This window comes from Ornithorhynchus anatinus, chromosome 3, assembly GCF_004115215.2.
Source record: "Ornithorhynchus anatinus isolate Pmale09 chromosome 3, mOrnAna1.pri.v4, whole genome shotgun sequence".
Taxonomy (NCBI): domain Eukaryota; kingdom Metazoa; phylum Chordata; class Mammalia; order Monotremata; family Ornithorhynchidae; genus Ornithorhynchus; species Ornithorhynchus anatinus.
Genome location: NC_041730.1, coordinates 105,501,139 through 105,524,389, shown reverse-complemented (window position 1 = coordinate 105,524,389; position 23,251 = coordinate 105,501,139). Strand labels below are relative to the sequence as shown.

Sequence of the window (23,251 nt, the reverse complement as noted above, 5' to 3'; positions counted from 1 at the left end):
GCTATAAGTTGTGAGAAGACCAAGATTGAGAAATGTTGATATTAAAATTTGATATAGGTGACCATTTCTTGTTATTAATATGAATTTAAGGGATGAGGGAATAGCTATATGATCTTGATAAGCCATGTAAATTTGCAACTCAGCCTTTAATTCATGAATAAAAATACAAGTGTGCAGTATTGATAAATCCATTGTAAATAGCACCCATGAGACAAGTGGAGCCCCAAGCTTGTGATGAACAGAATTTGGTACAAATACACACTACAAGGATAGCCTGAATTCTAGTAAATGTTTTATCCTCAGAATTTAAAAATGTTATCACCTGGTTTATGAGTTCCCGTCTCAGGATGGCACCTGGAGAGTTTCCAATGCTCTACCAGTCTCAGCTATGGGAGGGAGAGTCAAGCAGATGCCTACCCATTCCATTCCTAGCTTGGGCAGTGGCTAGCAAGTGGAAGGCAATCTGCTACAAGTCAAAACTCAACTGTGCTGGGCAGCAGTGACATGGAAGACAGTCGAGGGCAGTGACTCAAGTTTTCTGTGCAGGAGAAAGCAATAGTAAATCATTTCTATATTTTTAGCAAGAAAACACTTTTGATACACTACCAGAAGATTTTTAGATGGATATGGGACATTCTGGGAGAGAAACGTTCATGAAGTCACTATGGGTCAAATAAGACAAAAGCATGACAGGACAAGTTTATGAAGTCCCTTCTAGATAGACTGTGAGCCCATTGTTGGGTACATATTGTCTCTATTTGTTGACAAGCTGCAGTTTCCAAGCATTTAGTACAGTGCTCTGCACACAAAAAGTGCTCAATAAACACGAGTGAATGAATGAATGAATTTAACCATAGTCTTTGACTCCCCATTTCCAGTTTATTCTAGGCTAATCTCACCACTATGGTACAATGTGAAGTAAAGAGATGTAATTATCCCTTTATACTTTATTTTGTAGGGGTACATTCTCATTCCTAAAAATGTATTTCCTTTATACGGGGCAAAGAGGTAGCAGATATAGAGTGAATGATAGTGATATGAGACACAGAATTCCAAAATAGAATGTCTTATCCTCCCACTCAAACCCTGTCCTTCCCTTGACTTTCTCAACCCTCTAGACAGCACCATCTCCCTGTCTCACAAGCCCATAACTTTGGCGTTATCCTTGACTCAATCCTCTTATTCAACCCACATATTCAGTGTCATCAAATTCTTTCAGTTCAACCTCCACAACATCACAAAAATCCACCTGTTCCACTCCATCCAAACGTTACTACATTAATCTAAGCACTTATCCTATGCCACCATTAAGGTATCAGCTTCCTTGTCGACCTCCTTGCCTGCCGTCTCTCCCCATTCCATACTACACTCTGCTGCCCAGATTTTTCAACAAAACCAATATGTTCATGTTTCCTAACTCCTCAAGAACCTCCAGTGGTTGCCCATCCTCCTCTGCATCAAACAGAAACTCTTTACCATAGGCTTTATAGCATTCAATCACCTTTTCACCTCATAACTTAACTCCCTGATTTACTGTACAACCAGACCTGCATACTGAACTCCTCTAATGCCAACCTACTCCAATACCCCAACTCATCCATCTCAATGCCAAACTTCTGCCCATGTCCTGCCTCTGGTCTGGAATGCTTTCCCTTAATGCTTTCCCTTTTCATATCTGACAGATGATCACTTTCCCCACATTCAGACCCATCTTTAAAGCTCCTCTCCAAGAGGCCTTCCCCAATTAACTCTCATTTCCCCTTTTCCTTCTCCTTTCAGCATCAACTTTGCATTTGGTTCTGCACTCTTTAATCACCATTCCTCAGCTCCATAGCACTGAAATACATATCAGTAATTTGTTCATTTATATTAATGTCTGTATCCCGTTCTAGATTGGAAGCTCATTGTGGGAAGGATATATGTCTACCAATTCCGCTATAATGTTCAGTGCTCCACACACATTAAGTGCTCCAAATACATGATTGATTGAGAAGGTAGAAGAGTTAACTAGGTTTCCACTTGTGAGAAATGCAGCAAGAACAAGAAGCACTTCCTCAGCAGTGGGGATGAGAGTGGGAGAGAGGGCACACCTACCTATACAAGAAATCAAATATCTAGATTCTGGTCTGGGAAAAAGGTCAAGTCATCCTGAGCATGCCCTGCAGAAAACCTACTGACAAAAATGCACATTTTTGTGCCTCTTTCAAGGCAGGATATCCCCCCAGTAACTCCTATAGATTTTACCAGGCCCAGAGGCAGAAGCAAAAGAGGGTAGCTGGGTCTTATGTTGGAAATCAAATACATGTTTTTGTCATGCCATGAGAGCTACAAAACAGGGTATTTTTAAAATTTCCCTGCATCTGAAGGACTTCACCTTCAACTTTCTCAACAGACTAGTCTTGTTCTTAAGGGCTGTTCTCCCTTTTTTATATCCATGGTTTGTACTTCACACAAGATCAAAAGGGATTTTTTGGTCAATTTTTTAGAGTTTGCTGTTAATAATTAATGTTATATGAATTAGTCCAAAGCCAGTGGATTGTTTCTGACAAATAAAAAACTTTTACATAAATGAGATAAAATCATTTTCCCTGCTATCAAAGGATAAGCATATACAATTAATATCTTTGCAAATCTGATCACCTGTGAGAATCTCAAAATGCCATATGCACTCTTGCCTATTTTCATATCTTTCAGCCAGGTGCTCATTTTAAAAAGCTCTTTAATGTGAATGTGATTTGAGACCTATTCTTTTACCTGGAGAAAGGCAGATGATCTCTTCAAAAATTTTAGGAGATATTTCAATGAATTTATCACAGATAGTGGTTGGCAGAAGAATGAATTCTTCCACCACTTTGTTCATGGAAGCTAGGAGGGTTATTATGTAGGGAAGAAGTGGGATCAGTGCCTCTCCAACAATGTAAGGAATGATGGGAGCAAGTCAAGTTGCTACTCTATCTGCAAACCAGCCACCTGGGCACATCCCACTTTACTAAATCCCATAGGAAATCACTGGCCCATGGAAGCCTGAAGTGCAGTGGGTACAAAGGGACTTTTATAGGTTTGAGAAGCTCTCAGAGTTCTCCTTTTAAATTGCAAGGGGATCTGTAGAGGATTATTGCAATTTTGAATTTTAATCAACCTATCAATCAATCATATTTATTGAGTGCTTACTGGATGCAGAGTACTGTACTAAGCATTTGGGAAATGTGGGGCTAAAGGAGGTATGAATATCCAAGGGCAAAACTGCAACAGAATAGAGTAGAAGAGAAAATGAAGGCTTAATCTGGTAAGATGTTAGAGATGTTACAGTTGGAGCAGAAGGCTTTAACCACAATAAACCTAACTCATTTTGAGAGTTTACTAAAAATATGAAAGAGCCAAATGAAACATTCTTAAAGTTACTTTGGGGCAGCTTTATCTTTTCAGTTCCCAGAAGTGGATTAGCAATTAGTTTTAGAGGCTTTATCATTCTTGCTGAGCATAGTGCCAGAAAAAAATGCTAATTTTTCTCAATTGAACCATGGATTTTTCATGCAAGTAGATTCCCCTGCCTCTTTAGTGAATCTACACCAAAGGCAAGAGATGCTCTATTAATAGTTACTTATTCAACAAAATAAAAATAAAAAAATTTATGTAAAATGTCATAATTTAAGGCTTTCCTTCAGCACTTTTAATGAAATAATTCATAGCTTTACGGAAGGAAAACAAGATTTTTTCCTTTAAGTATTTGAAGAAAAAGTCAAACTCCTGTAAAGTAATTCAGTAAGACTCGGAGAGATATTTTAAAGGAGTCAGTCACCTGGCCTGCTCCTACCTTGCTTCCCTAATGTCCTACTACAACCCATCCTGCACACATTAATGCCAACCTACTCACTTACCTCAATCGCATCTATCTCGCTGCTTACCCTTTCCCCAGTTCCTGCCTCTAGCGTGCAATGACCTCCTTCATAACTCACAGATTCTCTGTCTTCCCACCTTCAAAGCCTTATTAAAAGCACATCTCCTTCAAGAGACCTCCCTGACCTGGCTCTCATTTCTTCTTTTCCCACTCCCTTTATTCACCCCTTCCTCAGCCTCACAGTACTTATGTTCATGTCCATAATTTATTTATATTAATGTCTGTTTTCCCCTATAGACTAAGCTAGTTGTGGGCAGGGACCATGTCTACCAACTCTATTATAGCATACTCTCTCAAGCTCTTAGTTTAGTGCTCTGCACAGAGTATGCACTTGCTAAATATGATTAATTGATTGATTGGTAGGTATCACGTAACATTCTTGTGGTGTGTTCCTTTGATATGCAGCACATTTGGAAGCAAAATGGGCAGAGGAAGTCTTTTAACACAACGCTTCCAAATTACTCTAAGACAGTTATCTGAATTCTTACAGCTACAAGTTAAAATGGATCATCTGCTGCTGGTATCACACAAATGCTCCCTGACTATGCCAAAACATATAAGGAAGAATACCATTTCTATGTAAGAGGAGTGGCATTGGGCACACACAAAAATATCATTATTAAATAACATTTTTGCTCTAAGGGATTATTTACATTATTGATCATTTATAGTTTAATGAAAGTAATCACCAGTAAGCACTCAATTAAGAGAAAAGAATAGAAACTCAGTTGGCAAAGATATATTTGCCTGACAAAACTAGTGTGTATGCAGATAGGACCACATAACTGTTTTAGTAGTTGCATGAGCATTAAAGTGTGCCTATCATATGGATCTAATTCTCATTATTTGCACATTAATAGGATTTACTTGAGTTTCATGTCAGGTGTTGTTAAACCCAATCGGTTATCACTCAAAGAAATCTCATGATATGAACAAGATTAGTGTAATATGGAGAAAAGGGACAGAATCAAGTCAATGAAAATGATTTTTGGTGCCCTATTTGAGAGATTCGCAGTTATCAGCATTTCCATCATCACCAGGGTTTATTAAGTTGTGCCATACACCAAGCATGGCTTTTGTTGCTTGTAAGGCATAGATAGGATGTAACGTTGGCAAAGCCCTGTAAAATGATTTTGCCTCTGGTGCTAGTTGATAATTAACATAACATATAAAATGGTTGCTCAAAGACCATTTTGTAATATAAAGTGCAAATGGAGGCAATGAAATGTAATAATTACTTACGTTTAACAACCCAGAGTATTTCAAGTGTGAGAGGGATTGGCTAGAGGCAAATCTTGGAAACTCTCAGAGTGCAGGTTTTGCATTCTGAAACCATTTATATTGACTTTTTAACATTAATCTATTTAAATCAACTTTATCATTTAATTTCATTAATAGGATATTTAGATTAACAAAGTATAACAAATGATGAAAATTGCTTGTTTCCGCCTATATGCATATTCCTGTAACAGAATGTATTAGATAGCCTAGCTATCTTCAAAAAAAAACAACCCACAATAATAATAATTACAGTATTTGTTAAGTGCTTACTATGTATTAGGCCCTGTACTAAGAGTTGGGGTGGATACAAATCTTTACATTATGATGAGATACATTTTCCCATAGACTTAACTGCAATTAATAAGGGCCTTTCTGAGAACCAGTACCAACAGAAAGCTAAGTCTCACATGTATATATGCATGTACATTCTCATCCCAGTGTTAATGTCCAATCACCATAGTTACGTTAAATTAATCCCTGCTTCTTCCTTCTTCTCCTCCACACTTCCCTAATCCCAGTCACTTTGTGCTATGGTCCTGCACCCCAAATTAAGCCTTCTCTGCCCCTTTTCTACAGTGCCTCCCAACCTCCTGCAACTCAGTAGCTTATCATTGCCAGAAAAAACAAACAGAAACGTTCTAAGCAAGTTTCAATAAGCCTTCCCTTCTAAATGGGCTTCTAAATCAGTAGTATATTGGCATTGTACAGGAAATTAATTGTAACGGCTTAAAATTCATTTTTCCAATAAATTTATGGTGATAGTGAACTTTGCACAATGACTCAAGTCCTCTGTATAATGCTAATGAAATTCTGATTCGATTTTAGACAAGAACATTCAACATCTCAGAATGGGATGCTTAAAATTATCAAGGGTGCTATAGTACTTATGACTGTGGTATTTCTCAAGTGCTTACTATATGCCAAGCATTGTACTTAGCAAATATGAGGGAAATTCTTGTTTCTCAGCACTATAACTCATGGCAGTCAACATGCTAAACAGAAATTGAACATATTGGGAAATAAATAGTTGGTAGGAAATCTGAATCTATTTTCTCATTTTTATTTCTGATGTATTTACCCCTTAATGCCACTCTGAAAGCCCTTTGAGGTTAGGAATAAGTCTTACATTTTTTATATGCTAGCCAATGGTTTTGTACAATATCCTGCAAACAACAGGAGCTAAAAAAAATGCTGTTGGTATTTTTACATTACAGATATCAAATTTTAATGTTTGTTATGAATCTACTAAGAAACACCCAATTTCTTACTAATAAGTGTTAAAAATCAGGACTAAACATACATGGAAATGGATTTACTTTTACAGATAACTGTCATCTTTGGGTAGAGCTAACAAGTGAGCTCAGACTCCTTTATGAGGAGCTACATTTTAATTGAATTTTTTTTCCTTTTATTTTACCTTTTCTTTTTTAACAAAGCTGTCTTCAATACATTTGTTTTTTTCAAATCTCAGGTGAGATCAGTTGAATTTCAATAAGGTTCTCAAAAAAAAGTCAAACATCTTATGGCCACTCTGATCAGAACAAATGCAGTTGTCAAGTTACTCTTTGGTTTGACGATGATGCAGCTGTCAGTGATATTGCAAATATACTTCACTCCCATCTCCAACTAACTCTTACAAGCCTAGCAACGAGGGACACAATTTACTATTATTGTTGTTATGAATATGTAATGATTGCATTAAGAATAATAATTACTAAGAATGAGTATGCCAGGCACTGTATTAGGCATTGGGGTAGATACAATTCACTAATCCCAGACTTCCACACCTGTGCTCTTTCCATTAGGCCATGCTCCATTTGATTTTACTACTAAAAATAGTATTTAACTTTTTTCCCCACATAACTGTGGACTCACACAAAGACCCAGTTTTTCCCTCAATTTACCCAAACTTTAAAATGTAGATCTATCGCTGTCTAAAAGCAAGTTTCAAAATGAACTCTGATCAGAACTGAAGGGCAGAAAGCTCAGGACTGTTTTTTGAAATAAATTTCATGTCTTAGGCAAGCCATCACAACCAGCTCTGCTACTTGTCAGCTGTGTGACTGTGGGCAAGTCACTTCACTTCTCTGGGCCTCAGTTCCCTCATCTGTCAAATGGGGATTAACTGTGAGCCTCACGTGGGACAACCTGATTACCCTGTATCTACCCCAGCGCTTAGAACAGTGCTCTGCACATAGTAAGTGCTTAATAAATACCAACATTATTATTATTACTACACCATAAGAGAAGCAGCATGGCTTAGGGGCAAGAGCACAGGCTTGGGAGTCAGAGGATGTGGGTTCTAATCCCAGCTCTACCACTTGTCTGCTGTGTGACCTTGGGCAAGTCACTTAATTTCTCTGTGCCTCAGTTACTTCATCTGTAAAATGGGGATGAAGACTGTGAGCCCCAGGTGGGACCACCCGATTACTTTGTATCTACCCCAGCATTTAGTACATAGTAAGCACTTAAATACCACAGTTACTATTGTTATTATTACTACTAGCAGGATTTCTCTAAATCCAGTTCTTGGCAGGGTCTGACTTTGGAGAATGGCCTATTGGGAAGAGAATGGGGCTAGGATTGAGGAGACCTGGGTTCAAGACTCACAGCTCAGCCATTGACTGGCCTATTGTGTGATCTTGGACAAGTCACTTCATTTCTTCAGGATTCATTTTTTTCATCTGTAAAATGCTAGGGGATAAGATAAATTATGAGATGTAGGTGGGAAAAGGAATCTGTCCCATCTCATAACCTGGGGATTATCACATAGTAAAACATAAATCAACTTTTCAGTCAATCAGTAGTATTGGGCACTAACTGTATAAGGTCACTGTACTAAGCACTTGGAAAAGTACAATTCAGTAGAGTTATTAAACACAATCCCTGCCCAAAAGGAGTGTAAAAGCTAGTGTGGGACATATAGTAAAATAAATTCTAGATAGGGGAAATGGTAGAGCATAAGATATGAACTTAAGTGTTGGAGGGTTGAGGGTTGGGTGACTATCAAGTGCTTTATGAGGTACAGATCCAGGTGATACAGAAGGGAGGGCTAATAGGAGAAATGAGGTCTTAATCCAGGAAGGTTTCTTGGAGGAAATATGAATTGAGATGGGTTTTTAAGGTAGGGAGAATGGTGTTCTGTTGGAAATGATTCGGGAAGGGAGCCCCAGATCAGACAGAAGGAGTGGGCAAGAGTTTGAGGTAGACAGTAGGTTTTTGTTTTGTTTTTTGGAATGGGCTCATGTTTCCCAAGCACATAAACATATTGCAGGGCATTGCCCTGAGTGAGTGCTCAATAAATGCTATTATTATTACTACCCTATTACTAGGAGATGAGAGGCAGAGGCCTGTTTATTTGTACTGATAACTGTTTCCCTCCCTCTAGACTGTGAGCCCAATGTGGGCAGGGATTGTCTCTCTCTATTTGCTGCATTGTACTTTCCAAGTGCTTAGTACAGTCAGAGGTCATGGGAGTCAGAGGTCATAGGTTCAAATCCTGGCTCTGTCACTTGTCAGCTGTGTGACTGTGGGCAAGTCACTTAACTTCTCTGTGCCTCAGTTACCTCATCTGTAAAATGGGGATTAATGACGGTGAGCCTCACGTGGGACAACTTGATTACCCTGTATCTCCCCCTGTGCTTAGAACAGTGCTCTGCCCATAGTAAGTGCTTAACAAATACCAATATTATTATTATTATTTTACAGTGCTCTGCACACAGTACGAGCTCAATAAATATGAATGAATGAATGAATGAAAGAATGAATTGGGGTAGTATGCAATTTTTAAATGCCTTTATTGTGTATTTGGTCTCACTTATAATGACTGGGTGGAAATGATTTCATGTTTCTATAATAAAAGCAAATTCAATACACAAAAAGATGCTCCTTTTCATATCTAGATTTTAAGAGACTATGAAGGGGAGACTAATTATGTTTTTAGCTCTCTTTGTTTCAAACACAGTCACCCAGTTAATGTTTCAATGATCCTGAAGACATGGTCTTTGATTTTTTTCCCTATCAAAACAAGGTTTATAAAAATTGTTTATAAAAGGCCTTGTCCATCAATTATTTCACCTTCCAAATTGTCATTGCACAACTAAGGAGAACAACACCACTTTAAAAATTTGATCAGAATCATATTAATTTTCTAGTAGCGATTTTGAGATGCAAAGCCCTATAAAAACAGAAGAGAAAAAATGTAAACGCTACAATAAAAGTAATGGATATGAAACTGGAAAACTAGAAATGAGGTTAGTTCCGAGTTGTCCAAGAAATGGCAGTGAAGAATGGAAAGAAAAGGATAGGCACTTCTGTGGATGTTGATGATGATTGCGTCAGAGTTTAGTCTTCAGTTCCCTTCAGATAACATCCTCAGCATGCACAGAGAAAAAAATAAGCACTCTCAAAATGATTTAATAGTACTCTGGGCCTTTAAAGCTAGAAGCATCTTAGATGGTCTATTGCACAATGGTCTAATGCAAAGATCCAATCCACATTTAGAAGATTTCTTTCTACATGAGTATTTTGTGGCCTCTAATCTTACCCTGTCAGGCAGCATCAGAAGCTAGAACATTTTGAACACAAGTAACAACCTTTAGATGAAAGGTCTCTCTGTATGCTATTAAGCATATCAATCATACTCAGGACCTCAGGATTTGGATTAGCTAAAAGATTCACATTAACAGCAACAGCAACTGGAAGATAAACTGCAGCATAGGTGCCTGCAAAGACTTGGGAAATACATTATTTCTGAAACAAGTTCAGAAGGAATTTCTAGAGTTCTATTTCACAGTCACTTAAATCTAGTCTTATATAGACAAAACTTACAGATTTAATAACTGCATTTGTGATTAAAATAACTCTGTATGTTTCCACAGAGGTTAAATGTTTAACAGAACTCCTGCAAGCAGTGGAAGTGGGAGGCAGAAAAGCAGCATGAGTCATTCCCAATCACTCAGTCTCACACTTTCTCATCACCCATTGGTAACCAGGAGATTAACAAGGACTATAAATTAGCAGGTTCTTGTAAAAAAAAAAAAAAGAAGTACTCTGCTAATTGGCATCACTTGAAATGATCCACGATAGGATACTTAGATAAAACAGGATAAAAACTGAGGATGTTCTTTGTCTTTGGCAAAAATAGGGAACAAAAATCACACATCAAGGTAGCTGCAAACAGAAGCTTCTTTTACTTAACCTTGAAAAATGTTTAACTTCATAAGAGGGAAAGGAAAGCAAAACCAAGTAAAATTTTACAGAACAATAATATCCCTCTACTATTCTAAAATCTTCAGTCACTAAGACACCAGATCAAGTTATCGAAACAATTTTATATTCTGGACAGAGGCAATCAGTGATTTCCTTTTTCTCAATATAAATGTATGCCTATGCATCAATGCAATGTCTGTAACAATTCCACTTCGTTTGATTGCTATTTCTTTCTTGTTAGAGCTATACAGATATCCCATTTTAATAGAATGAAGCATTGAGAGGGAGAAGTCAGAAACAGAAATAGACTTAATAATAACTCTGTGCAGTAACAATTCAGTTTTATTGACATAAATTTGAAGACTTTTTTTCACTTATGCCATAACAAACTTGTGTTCTACTTCTCATGTACTCTCTCAAGCATTTAGTAGAATGCTCTGCTTCAGCAAATGCTCAATATATACCGCTGACTGCTTGATTCTGGCCAGGTTCAGATACTCATTTTTTTTTTATTTCAACAGCAGAAAAAAAATCAAGAACAAAAGAGAAAGTGTCTCACATCAGAAAACACAGAAAGATCTGTGAATTTCAAAGTAAACTATTCTAATTGAAATTGACTGAATATGTATATATATCTATATATACCCTGAATAGACATATATATATATATCTATATATATATATATATCTGTAGTTCAGGGTTTTAAAGTGGATTGATGTTTGAAGGGCTAATTCACCTTCAGTAACAATTAAATTGTGCATTCAAATTTTAAAGCCTAGATCCTTTTTATGAGTTTTTAGAGCATCAGGATTTGAGCTTTTTTCAAATGAGGCTTTGTTTCATATAACATGTTTATAACTCAGACTGCATTCTTATAATTTTTTTAGTTTTCATGGTATTTGTTAAGTGCTTATCAGGTACTGTTCTAAGCACTCAGCTAGACACAAGTTTATCAGGTTGGACACAGTCCCTGTCCCATATGGGGCTCACAGCCTATGTTTGGAGGGAGGAGGATTTAATTCCAGTTTTACAGTTGAGTTAACTGAGGCACACATAAGTTAAGTGACTTGCCCAAGATCGCGCAGCAAACATTTGGCAGAACTGGGATGAGACCCCAGATCACCTGACTCCTAGGCCTGTTCATTTTCCACTAAGTGATACTGCTTCACATCTAGTTGACTTTATCCATTCAAAAGAAATTCTGCTTCCTTCAGTGTTAGATGACATCTTCAAAGATCATCCAAATTAGGGCTAATGAATCTAGGCTTCCATTTGACCTCTAGAGTCTAATCCAACAATGCTTTGATTCAATCATTCAATAATCAATCAGTGAAATTTACTGAATTCTTACTGTGAGCAGAGCACTGCTCTTAAACACTTGGGAGAGTACAATACAATGGAATTGTAAAACATGATCTCTTCCCAGAAGGAGCCTACAAACTAGAGGGGGATAGAGACATTAAAATAATTTATGGATATTATTATTACTGTTATCATTATGGTATTTAAGTTCTTACTATATGTCAAGCACTGTTCTGGGGTAGATACAAGGTTATTAGGTTGGACACTTACCTTGACTCTATTTATTGCCATTGTTCTTGTCTGTCTGTCTCCCCTGAATAGGCTGTAAGCCCGTCAAATGGCAGGGACTGTCTCTGTTACCGACTTGTTCATTCCAAGCGCTTAGTAAAGTGCTCTGCACATAGTAAAGCACTCAATAAATACGAATGAATGAATGAATGAATGAATGAATGAATGAATGAATGAATGACACAGTGCCTGTCCCACTAGGGACTACCAGTCTAGGTAGGAAGAAGTAGATACGTACATTTACATAGTCATGTACATATATTAATTAATAATTCTGGCATTTGTAAAATGCTTGCTATGTTTTGAGCATGGTTTTAAGCAGTGGGTACTGGGGTGGATACAAGCAAATCAGGTTGGACACAGTGCCTGTCCCACATGGGGCTCACAGTCCCAGTCCCCATTTTCCCGATTAGGTAACTGAGGCACAGAAAACTGAAGTGACTTGCCTACGGTCACACAGCAGACAAGTGGCAGAGTTGGGATAGGAACCCATGACCTTCTGATTCCCAGATCCATGCTCCATCCACTATGTCATGCATGTACATATATAAGTAAGTGCTGTGGGGGTGAGGTGAATATAAAGAGCTTGAAGGGATGAGATCCAAATGCATAAGCAGCATAAGCAACACAGAGGAAAAGGGAGTTAAGGAGATGAGGGCTCAGTTGAAGAAGGTCTCTGGGCACAGCTGGGGCCCCATCCCTCCCCCGACCATGGGAGGGAGGGGCTGGGAGAGAGAAGTGGTTGGGGGGGAACTGGGTTGTTGACTCTACAGGCATTATATTTTTTCTCATATGAAGTCAGGAACATTAGCACTTTAATTTTTTGAATACAAGAATTGAAGCCTCAAATCAAATATTAAGTAAAATGTAAACCATTTTATTTTTTCCTTACTATGTTTTTGCTTCAAAATTGACTGATCCCAGGTACCAGGGAAAACCTCTAAAATGTGAGGTCTTATGGTAGACCAGTAATTTTACATAGCAAACTACTTGATCTCTCATGCTCTCTTTAGCAACATATACCCCCACTATCTGTCAACCCTTATCACTCTATGCATACTCATATTTGCATGCCCATATTCATTAAAATATACAATTCATTATAATCACAAAGAGTCACCATGGTGAAACACACACCTACACACTTACAAAAGCATGGTATCATATATTTACACACTTGACGTTTCATTTATACCTTCTTACAAACCCATACATACCCTCTCACAAACATGCACTCTCAAAACCCGATTCTTTTGTTTCTGACTTCTCCTTCTCAAAGACAGTTGCAGCAGCCCTAGAGATGGATAGATCATGAAGGGCTGGAGGAATGGATACTGGAAGAGAAGCAGGGAGACGATAAGCTTATATAGTAAGGTGGCTGAGTGAAAGGACCACCTTGTTTATTCTGGGGCATTACCAAAATATTGATGTAAGAAGACTCTTTTTTTGTGGCCTAAGGGTGGGGTGAATCTCAAGTGCTTAAAGGTAATGAGGACTGTCAGAAAGGTCTTTAGGAGGAGATGTGATTTTAATAAGGCTTTGAAGATAGGGGGAGTCATGGTCTGTCATACAAAGGGGGGAGGAAGCTCCAGGCCAGAGGGAGGATGTAGGCAAGGGGTCAGTGGTGAGATAGACAAGATTGAGGTATAGTGAGTTGGTTGGCAGTGGAGGGGCAATGCTTGTGAACTGGACATAATCAAGGTAAAATAGGAGGGGGTGAATTGAGTGCTTTAAAGCCATGGTAAGGAGTTTCTGTTTGACGCAGAGATAGATGGGCAACCTTTGGTTGCTCTTTTTGAGTGCAGAGACATGGACTGAATGTTTCATTAGAAAAATGATCTGGACAGCAGAGTGAAGTAAAGACTGGAGTGGGGAGAGACAATAGGATGGGAAGTCAGCAAGGAGACTGATACAGTAGTCAAGATGGGATATGATAAATGCTGGGATCAATATGGTAGCAATTTGGACAGAGGAGAAAGGGAGGATTTTAGTTTTATTGTAAAGGCATAACCCACTACATTGGAAAATCAGAAGGTTCAAGACGGATTTGGATAAATTCATGTAAAAGCAGTCCATAATGGGCCAATAAAGCTAAAGTTAGGAATATTGAGGGGGAAGTTAGGACAGACATCAAGGAAGCCAACCAATAAGCATCTTTTTGCCTGTACTGGAAATATAATTTTTTATGGCATTTATTAAACATTTACTTTATTCCAGGCACTGTTCTACATGCTGGGGTACATACAAGATAATCAAATTGGACACATTTCATGTCCCAGATGGGGCTCACAGTCTTAATCCCTATTTTACTGGACTGAATGCACCATTGCTCTGACACAACAATGGCAGGATTTAGTCTCTTACGATCTAAAAGTTCAGAATTATTGTTCTCAAGATAAAATGAGCTCTCTAAATTCTTGAATTGAAGAAAATGCATATGTGCACATTTTCTGTGAGCAGAAAACAAACATTTCTGACTGTTTCTCTGGGGTAACGATTTCCCCAGATGGGATCAACAGTAATTACAGATGCATTACCAGGAACAATTTTGGTTCAGGTTCACAGTTTAAAATGCCTAGAGCACTAATAAAGGTTTCCTTGTAATCAGAGCTACTCACCCACCCTTTGGGTGTGGGGTGTGGGATCACCACACACCCTGATCTGAGAGTTTTCCATTCTTTGTTCTCTGTGACGACAGTTGTGTCCTTCACTCTCCCAAGTTCCAGAAAGGATTAGCAGGAGGGGAGAAGGCCTTGGAGTGAATGGATTCTGAGAAATTCAGGTAAGTGATCCTCTATGAACCAGAGTTAAATAAACCTGGTATTACCTAAGAGCTTAAAATATAAAAGTTTCCAAATAGAACCTGCCTGTGAATGCCTAAGTACTTACTGGTCTTTAAATGATAACTGTAACAGGATTTAGAACAGATCTCCAACCACAATATAAAAAAAGAAGTTATTGACTTGAGGAAGATGAAGATATAACCTTGGAGACCTCAAGACTACCATATAAAACAACAGCTCAGGTAACCCAGAAAACAATTATCTAGAATAGAGAGGCAGGGTGGCTCAGTGGAAAGAGCATGGGATTGGGAGTCAGAGGTCATGTGTTCGAATCCCGGCTCTGCCACTTGGCAGCTGTGTGACTGTGGGCAAGTCACTTCACTTCTCTGGGCCTCAGTTACCTCATCTGCAAAATGGGGATTAAGACTGTGAGCCTCATGTGGGACAACCTAATTACCCTGTATACCGCAGCGCTTAGAACAGTGCTCTGCACATAGTAAGTGCTTAATAAATACCAACATTATTAATTATCTAAGCATTAAAGATATTAGGAGGCAGCAAGATTAATCTGGGCATTGTATTTTCTTTAACACTAACCAAGTGTTCTTGTCTCTCTTGCCATCAACTCTTTGTTCATAACCTCTCTCTGCCCTGGAACTCCCTTCCCATTCATCTGCAACTCACCACCACTTTCCACATCTTCAAAATTTTACTAAAGTCTCTTCCAAGGGGGGCTTCCCTGACTAACCACTCGTTTTCCCAGCCTAACACCCTTCCTTCTGCATCACCTACACACATAGGTCTGTATTTTTTAGTGCCTCACCCCAGCAGCATTTATGTAATCAGTCAATAGATTAATCAATCACTGGTATTTATTGGGCATTTACTGTATGCAGAGTACTGTACTAAGTGCTTGAGAGAGAGTACAACAGAGCTGGTAGATATGTCCCCTGCCCACAAGTATACAGTCTAGAGGGGAAGACAGACATTAATATAAATGAATAAATTATGGCTATGTACATGAGTGCTGTGGGGCTGAGGGTGGGGTGAATTCCAAGGGCACAAAGAATACAGATCCATGTTCAAAGACAATGCAGAGGGAGATGGGTGAATTCTCAGAGATTGAAAAAATATGTGAAGACCCCATGACCCTTTCATTGCTCACAAGAAAGACAATGAAACACCACTTTATCCCTCTAACACTAACTCACCATCCTAAGAAAAACCAACCACATGGGAAGTTCCAGTAGGTAGTAAATACTGTTTGCTGTCCCAGGTTCCCAAAGCAAAGTGCCTCACTATGTTTATTAAATACTTTTGAGGTTTCACCAAGCTTAATAAATGACATGTGTTACAAATTGAGCATTTTTTTCCAGAAATTGATCTACATATATAAGATTGTCAGTATTCTAAATGCCCTGAAGGACTTTTCCTTTCCACATAAAGAATGAATTAGTAGAGCTAATTCTTCTCTTCAATCAATTCACTGTGGCTCATATATTAATGGAAGCCCCCCTTGGGCAGGAGAACTGAACTGAAACAGTCTCATTACAAGTTAAAAAAAATCATTGGTTTTGATGAAAAACTATTTCAAAAGACATTAAACGGAAACTTTTATGACCATATATGTTTTCATACTTCCTAACTCTGAAGAATTCTCTAGGAGTTAGTGTAGTAAACTCAAGAGTTTCAGTTTGGACTTTTCTAGAAATCTTGAACTCACAATTATCATTATTAGATAATTAGAACTTCTGTAATGAAGGGGTGAGTATCATAACCAGTTTACACACACATATGACAAATTATATTAAAGATAAGACAAGATAAAAGTTCACTGTGCAAATACAGATGTTCAAGCTTTTACACCTGTTGGTGCAAAGTGTCACTGTGTCTGGTCTCTGGTGAAAACCAGAAATGTTTTTATTTACAGTTTATTTTTTCAGTATTTACTATCAGTACTAAATCAAAGGTGCAAGCTCGGGCACGGCTTTTTCCAAACTCCATCTCACCACTTGACCCATGTTGCCAAGAGAAGATAGAGGAGTAAAGGGATAACCTTAGGTTTCCTGTGTCCACCCCATCCTTAGGACTCATGGGATACTCCCTGAAGGAAAGCATCCAGAAGATGGTGCTTCAGGGACACTGCTTCTAACATGATTCTAGGGGCATCATTACACTTCAGGCAGGCTGTGCCCAAAAATTTTGATGGATCAATTTTACAAGCAACTCAATGAATCTCTTGGTAATGTTTGCTTTTCCAAGTATGAAGTGAAGCAAATGTTGGTACAAAAGGCTGATGTTTATGTCCAGGAAAATCAATCAAGAAATCGATCAATTGTATTTTTGAGTGCTTACTGTGGGCAGAGGACTCCTTGGGAGAGTTCCCTGTTCCTCATTCCCTGCCTACAGTAAATAATAAAAATTGTGGTATTTGTTAAGTGCTTACTATGTGCCAGACACTGTTCTAAGCACTGTAGAGTAGGTACAAGATAATTGGGTTGGACACAGTCCCTGTCCCACACGGGGCTCACAGTCTTAATCTCCATTTTACAGATGTTGGAACTGGATATGAAGATAAAGTACTATGTGACTGATGGTGGGGTAAACAAAGGGTACAAATCAAAGTGTGTAAGCAATGTGGAAGGGAGAAGAAGTAGGGGAAATAAGGGCCTAGTCAGGGAAGTCCTCTTATGGGATTTTAACAAGATTTTGTCAGATATGAAAGAGAAGGAAATTCCAGTTTGGATGCAGGACATGGGCGAGGGGTCAGTGGCAAGAGAAAACATTCAAGTACAGCAAGCAGGTTGGTATTAGAGGAGCCATGTGAGTGTGCTGTGTTGTGGTAGGGAATCAGCAAGGTGAGATAGGAGGGGGCAAGCTGATTGACTGTTCCTCTACACACAGTAGGCTCTCAATAAATACAATTTACAGGCCTGGAAGTCAGAGGTCATGGGTTCTGATCCTGACTATTCCACTTGTCTGCTGTGTGACCTTGAATAAGTCACTTCACTTCTCTGGGCCTCAGTCCTTCATCTGTAAAGTGAGGATTGAGACTGTGTACCCCATGTGGAACAGGGACACTGTGTCCAACCCGATTTTCCTGTATCCACCTCAGTGCATAGAGCAGTGTTTGGCACATAGTAAGCGCTTAACAAATACCATTACTATTATTATTAATTGACTGACTGACTGCTTTAAAACCAATGGTAAGGAGCTCTGTAGGTGGATAACCATAGGAGGCTCTTGAAGAGTTCATTCATTCATTCAGTCATGTTTATTGAGGGCTTACTGTGTACAAAGCACTTGGGAAAGTACAATATAACAGACACATTCCTGCTTACAGTGAGCTCACCGTCTAGAGGGACAGACAGGCAGACATTAGTATAAATGAATAGAGAAAGAAAGAAAGGAAAGAAAAAAAGAAAGAAGAAAGAAAGAAAGAAAGAAAGAAAGAAAGAAAGAAAGAAAGAAAGAAAGAAAGAAAGAAAGAAAGAAAGAAAGAAAGAAAGAAAGAAAGAAAGAAAAAAAGATGAATGAAGGAACAAGTAAAAGCGGCACAGAAGGGAGTAGGAGAAGAGGAGAGAAAGGCTTAGTCAGGGAAGGCTGGTTGGAGGAAATGTGCTTCAAATAAGGTTTTGAAGTGGGGGAGAGCAATTATCTGTGTTATAGGAGGAAGGGCATTCCAGGCCAGAGGATATTGTGGGTGAGAGATTGGTAGTGAGATAAAAGAGACTGAGGTACAGTGAGAAGGTTAGCATTAGAGGACCAAAGTGTGTGGACTGGGTTGTAGTAGCAGAGTACTGAGATGAGGTAGGAGGGGGCAAGGTGATTAAGTGCTTTAAAACCAATGGTAAGGACTTTCTGTTTGATGTGGAGGTGGATGGACAAGCAGTGGAGTTTCTTGAGGAGTGGGGAAACAAGGCCTGAAAAGAAAATGATTTCAGCAGCAGAATGGAGTATGACCTGGAGTGAGGAGACAGTGGAGAGGTCAGCAAGAAGGCTGACACAATAATCAAGATGGGATGGATAAGTGCTTGCATTAATATGGTAGTAGTTTCGAAGGAAAGGAAGGGGCAGATTTTGGCGATGTTGTGTAGGTAGAACTGAATATGTGGGTGGAACAAGAGAAAGGGGTGAAGAATAATGCCAAGGTTGTGCATTTGTGAGTCGGGAAGGATGGTGATGGGAATGTGAGCAGGAGGACTGGGTTTTTGAGTGGGAAGATAAAGTCAGTGGGGAAGAATGGGGATATATGGAGCAAAGATTTTTTTGAAAAATTCCCCAGGAAGAACAATGTAGTATAATAAAAATGATTATAATAATAACAATGTTTATTATGATACTTAAGTGCTTACTATGTGCCAGGAACTTTACTAAGCACTGGGGTGGATACAAGATAAGTGGATTGAACACAGTCCCTGTCCTACATGGGGCTCACAGTCTCAATCCCCATTTTACAGATGAGGGAACTGAGACACAGGGAAGTGAAGTAACTTGCTCACGGCAACAAGGCAGACAAGTATTATAATAAAAATTATTATTATTATTAGCAGAGTCAGGATTAAAACCCATGATCCTATGACTTCCAGGCCTGTAGGTTATCTACTATGCCATACTGCTACTCTAGTATACACTGGAGTGGGGAGAGATGGCAGGCAGGGAGGTCAGCAAGAATAATAATAGTAATAATAATGATGGTATTTGTTAAGTGCTTACTATGTGCCAAGCACTGTTCTAAGTGTAAAGGTAAATACAAGGTAATCAGGTAATCAGGTTGTCCCACATGGGGCTCACAGTTTTAATTTTACAGATGAGGTAACTAAGGCACAGAGAAGTTAAGTCACTTGCCCAAAGTCACCCAGCTGATAAGCAGCAGAGCTGGGATTAGAACCATAACCTCTGATTCCCAAGCCTGTGCTCTTTCCACTAAGCCATGCTGCTTCTCAGTTATCAAAGGCAGGATAGGATAGTTTTAGAGTGTGAGCCTGTCGTCAGGCAGGGATTGTCTCTATCTGTTGCCGAATTGTACATTCCAAGTGCTTAGTACAGTGCTCTGCACATAGCACTCAATAAATATGATTGAATGAATGAATAAGTGCTTGGATCAGCATATTTTGGATGGATTTTAGTGATGTTATGAGGATTGAATGGACAGAATTTGGTGACTGAATAAGTGTGATGGTTGCATGGGAGAAATAAATTGAGGATAATGCCAAGGTATGGGCTTGTAAAACAGAGATGACGGTGGTGCTATCTACAGTGACTACAAAGTCAAGTGGAGAACAGGCTTTGGGTGGGAGGATGAGGAGTTCCGGTTTGCATGCTAAATTTGATGAGTCAGCAGGACATCCAAGTAGAGATGTCTTGAAGGCAGGAGGAAATATGACACTCACCTTTAAACTCTTGTCCAGGCCTTTCAGGTTCCATACACAGAAATGTGAGCTTCCTCTATCCCTCTCTCTCTCGTGTCTTCTCCACCCCACTGACTCCCTATCAGAAATTTCTTTTCTAGGACTCTAAGTAAATGGCTTCTGGTGACTCATGAATCAGGCAGCATTCACCTTCTGTTTTATCTTCGGTCCTACCTTTCCCTAAGGTCCTTATTGATTTTGGTTCACTGTGCTAGTCTGCTGACCCATACAATCACCCCTGGACATCTGCCTGTAGCAATGGAGAAATCAGAGCTGCCTTCAGAAACTGTGACAAGAAGCTGGGAGGATGTGGTGTGGAATAAGATCATGCTGGCTGTGGTTTTCTCCAGATCACTGCAATGGATGTGCTATGGGTTTTTCCCATTTCCAGAAATCAAAATTTGGAGAAGACAACAGTACAAGCTCTATTATTTCTATGACCAGGGAGAAGATCAAATTGCCTTTTGGAAAGTTCGGCCTGGAAATGCACAATCAGCTGAAATATATTTTGGGGAATTTGGTTGAAAGCAACTCCCTTGGCCCAGTATATAGGCACTATCTCCTGGAAGAAGAGTGCTTCAGCATACTAGATAAAGGCCCTTTTCTCCCCTCCTTTCACTGCACTCAGAGCCCTGCCTGCCTGTCCCTTCAGGGTGATATTAGTGCCATAGATAGATTCAGTATGTTTAAGAAATTCAAAGTATTAGTAGCTATTTAAAAAATAAACATCTCTTCACCCAAATTAAACCATATAATTCATAATAAATTTAAGAGTCTATTCCTTCCTCAGTATTCCATTTTTGTGTTAACCCAATTAACTCAAATGAACCAAAATGCGGAGCTAAATGTAATCTCTGAGTGAAATAAACTATGACTCCTTAAAAAGTTTTACACACTGAATCTTATCTCTATTATATGTCAAAGGACTATAGTTCTGAACTAAAAATAGATATATGCAGTTATAGGACAAAAAATTGGAAACTACCTTAGGAACTGTCACAAGAACAGAACATAAATGCACAAGCAGTGCAATACTGGTCATAAAATGCTTCTCTAAACAGGTCCTATTTCTGGGCTAAACTAGTGGAAAGATGTGAAATTTGATGGAAAAATAAAAAATGTAGAAAATTGGCTTACCCTGCTAGCTTCCCTCCTGCAGACTGGTTCTGATTCTGGTAAGAACATATCGTTGGCATTTATTGAGCACTTACTATGGCCAGAGCTCTATCCTAAGTAAGGACTTGGAAGAGTACAGTGCAACAGAGTTGGGAGACCCGCTAGACTATAAGCTTATTGTGGACAAGGAATGTGTCTGTTTACTGTTGTATTCTCCCAAGTGTATAGTAGAGTGCTCTGCACACAGTAAGCTCTCAATAAATATGACTGATTGAATGAATGAGATATGTTCCCTAACCACAAGGAGTTTACAATCTAGAGGGGATGACAGACATTAATATAAATAAGTAAATAAATAAATAATGGATATGTACACAAGTACTGTGGGGCTTAGGGTGGAATGAACATCAAGTACTTAAGGGATACCGATCCAAGTAACAATAATAATAATAACGTTGGTATTTGTTAAGCGTTTACTATGTGCAGAGTACTGTTCTAAGTGCTGGGGTAGATACAGGGTAATCAGGTTGTCCCATGTGAGGCTCACAGTTAATCCCCATTTTACAGATGAGGGAACTGAGGCACAGAGAAGTTAAGTGACTTGCCCACAGTCACACAGCTGACAAGAGGCAGAGCCTGGATTTGAGCCCATGACCTCTGGCTCCTGAGCCCGAGCTCTTTCCACTGAGCCACGCTGCTTCCCCTAAAGTACATAGGAGACACACAAGGAAGATGGAGCAGGGGAAAGGAGGATTTAAATAGATAAGGCCTTTTGGAGATCTGATTTTAATAAGACTTTGAAGGTGGGGAGAGTGGTGGAATATCATATATGGAGGGAGAGAAAACTCCAAATCAGAGGGAAGATGTAGGCAAGGGGTCTATGACAAGATGGATGAGATGAGGTATAGTGAGTAAATTGGCATTAGAGGATTGGAGGAGTCAAGTGTACAGACTGAGTTATAGTAGGAAATCAGCAAGCTAAAGTAGGAGCGGGTTAGCTGAAAGATTATCCTAGAATCAATTTATGATTCCTTGCCTCAGAGATCATGAAGTATATAAGTATTGGTCCCATATTAAAATTTTTCATACATTACAATTACATTACAGATTAAAGTAATAACATGTTCTCTGCCTATGGTAAACATATTCTAATGGGGAGATAAAGACAAAAATAATTACAACCAAAACAGTTCATTCCCTCCCCTGACCATTAACATGAGTTTCTCCCCGAGTCGATGAGTTAGCACCAATGGATGACATTGGCACCCTTCTTTTAGAAAAGACATATTAAAATATTAACTTTATGGACAAAAGTAATTTAGAATATAAATTATGCCTTACTCAGGAGACAGTAAGCAAATTCACAGCAACAATTAGGCAGTAGAAACTTAAAAATATAACCCAGTTTTAACTGCAGACTAGTCTTAGGTTAGTCCTAAACCTTAACTTAACCTGGATTACTCTGAAGTTAGCAAATTCCACTTTCCTTCCAGGGAAGGCTTATCAAGCATGGCTCCTGTAAACTCTCCACTAGAGTCACAGTACAAACTTGAGATTTCAGCACAGGTAGAGTAGAGCAAAGCTGAAGTCAACAAGAAAATGCACCTGTGGCACACTCCTTTAAACCTTTCCCAGTTCCCTTAGTTCCACCTTTACTTGCAATTAGATAGACTGCACCAATTGTCAATGTCAGACCCCAAGCTGAGCCCATTAAAAGTGATTGACAAGGCATGCAATTGGACTTCCAGCCATGTCTCCCCCTGACTCACATGGTCTCTGACCATCTGAAATTCCCTAAATAGTTCCCTCTCTTACTGTTCAGGTCCCTCCATCAACCACCTTACTACTCAAGTGTATAGGTAATAAATGAATTGCTTATATGTGCTTAACTCATTTGTGACTATCCCCTGGCATCTTCTGTCTATTGAATAGTTTGCAATTTGTGTTCATTTAATAATAA

At 39.0% G+C, this 23,251-nt stretch overlaps 1 non-coding gene across 1 annotated transcript; it reads left to right on the top strand.

The window, feature by feature from the left end:
* Nucleotides 1-336: 336 nt before the first annotated feature.
* LOC114810655 lies at nt 337-474 on the top strand. Its single transcript, XR_003758350.1, has one exon. It is a non-coding gene; the product is annotated as a small nucleolar RNA SNORA7 (small nucleolar RNA).
* Nucleotides 475-23,251: the final 22,777 nt, after the last annotated feature.